The sequence below is a fragment of the Montipora capricornis genome, chromosome 6 (assembly GCF_036669925.1).
Source record: "Montipora capricornis isolate CH-2021 chromosome 6, ASM3666992v2, whole genome shotgun sequence".
Taxonomy (NCBI): domain Eukaryota; kingdom Metazoa; phylum Cnidaria; class Anthozoa; order Scleractinia; family Acroporidae; genus Montipora; species Montipora capricornis.
Window position 1 is genome coordinate 12,984,406 of NC_090888.1, and position 2,500 is coordinate 12,986,905.

The window sequence follows — 2,500 nt, forward strand, 5'->3', positions numbered from 1 at the left end:
AAACAACGGGAGGTTAGGTATGACACGTAGGTATGACACGTAGGTATGACACGATTGTGGTTTTAATGTACTAATCATGCGGAAGTGGGAGAGGAATTGGCCAAGCTCTCAAATTAATAAGTCAATTTGCCACGTTGACCTGAGGCGTGATAATGACCCGGAAGTTTCTGAACTATGAACATTATTGGGTATATAAGGGCCTGTCCAGGAGTCACCGCGGTAAAACGCACTGCGCATGAGTTCAAATTTGAGCTTCCGGTCAATTACGCATTTCTGGTTACGTATTAAAATCCAATGTAAACGAGATAAAATCCCGTACTGCGAGGTTTGTAAACAAAAAGTAAGAGTTAGCATAAGAAAGTGGGAGAAAGGTTTGGCTCGTTGAAAAGTTTATTTTTTATTTATGTTTCAAGTGCTTGCACCAAGGGGTTTGGTGTTTGCTCCAGCAACGAAATATGAGAGAATTTCGGGCGTGTTCGCGCTCGAGAAGAAAATTTTTTTCAGGAAGTTCTCTTTGTTGCGTTGGCTTGGTTGTGCACTTTCTTTGCAGAAAAATGTGGGTAAGCCAACAAAAGCAGGCATAAATGTGCCGTGTCCATTGGGATGAAATACGGAGGAGCAACAACAGGTGCTCGGTTCCTAGAGAAAACCATTCGCGAGGCCTCAGGAAACAGCGAATTCCTGCGAGACCTTTGGTTGTCCTGGAGACCATAAGAGCAACATGTCATGGGTACAAGCCAGGTACAAAGTGGTGGTACAAATGCTGTACTCGAGTGGACGAAGAAACAATGTTTACCTCGCATCCTGACTACAAGCCGCCTGTGTTACGAACTACTGAACAGGTCAGTTAATTACACATCGGTTAATTATAATTGACACGGAGGTTCGCACTGCCTTGGATTGCTGCTAGGATTTGCGGAATCTCTTTACCAGCAAATTAAATGAAATCGAGGGAAAGGAAAGCATACTCTTTCAAAGATTTTTGTTGGAACAATAGAAAAGTTGTTTGTATTAAACTTTGTAATATTTACTGCGAAATAGACATAATACCAAAAAAAATTATTTTACTTTACAAATAGTTGATTATATTTCGTGTTAAATGATCCCAAGTCTTAAAGTGGTACTATGATCACAAAATCACTTCCCTTTTTTCTTCAGATTTTGAAAGCGTGTTCGCTTAACACCTAACTGGCAAAATTTTGAGCTTCAAGTCTTATCCAAAGGCTGTTTATTTTGAGTGTAAGTTTTGGATTTCATGGTCCGCCATTACTCACGTTCAAAACTGGCCGATTGGACCTCAGAGGGTTGGATCTAGAGAAAATGACGTCATTTACTCACTAGCTTAAAATTTCAGCGTATAAACGCAATTTATTATATATGCAAAACACGGGTTGAAAAGTCTGAAAGCCCGAAACTCCCGTGCTGCATATTAATTAGGCCACGTACACACGTATTGCATTCTTAAACTAGTGAGTGTTTGACGTCATTTTCTCCTCGACCCAGCTCTCTCAAGATTTTAAAGTTAGTAATGGCGGACCAATAAATAAGAAAATTCCAGCTAAAATAAACAGGTGTCTTTTTAAAATCAGAACTTAAAACTTGGGTGAGTTAGTGTTTAGTTAACATAGTTTTGAAATCCAAAGGAAAAACAAAATTTTTTTTTGGTCGTAGTACCACTTTAAGCATGTATGGTTCTCCACTAGGATGGAAATAAACAAATTTCAGATGACAAACTTCAAAAGGTACTTATAAAATTATCTCGTAGTATTTGGGGAGTGTTATTTGCATTTAAAGTACGTCACATTTTTATTTTACTCTTCTTGAATACAGTCCAGTGGGGTCAATTGCTTCACTAAAATTCATTGTTGGCGTGCAGGTAGCAAAATGCTACCTCAGGCGGTTCAGTCTAAAATTGGTATATTTTGGAAAGAAAAAACGATGTTGCTGAAGCTGGGAAATATTATTTTGAAAAATTAATTGCCAAACAAATTTAAGGAAAAATAATAACTTTAAAGACTGCAAAACAAGCACTTTATGCCACTTGCCACTTTACTTTAAATTTTAATTTTTAAAAAATATTACTCTTAATCTTTTAGGCTCCGCTTAAAAAAAATGCAAGAGGGAAACCTGTTAGGGAACGGAAGTATCATCTATAAACATCCAACGTTGATACCATCAGTAAGGCACTACCTTTGGCATATTCTTTTCAGAGCGAGTCGACAAACAATGACAGCTTAAACACTTTACCAGAAGCACTCTGTGACTTCAAAGACTGTTCTGCAAGTGCATCTGAAAAAGCAATCCGTCTATCCTGTTTTCACACATTCCACCCATCTTGCATGCAAATGGCCCATGATCACTACCAAACAGAAGCATGGCAAATGAAAATTGACCAAACCCTAGACTCATTTGTAGTTCCACAGCCACAACAACTACAACAGCCAACTCAAACACAGCAACAATCCTGAGCACAAGGACAACATCTGCTTCAAAGGAACAT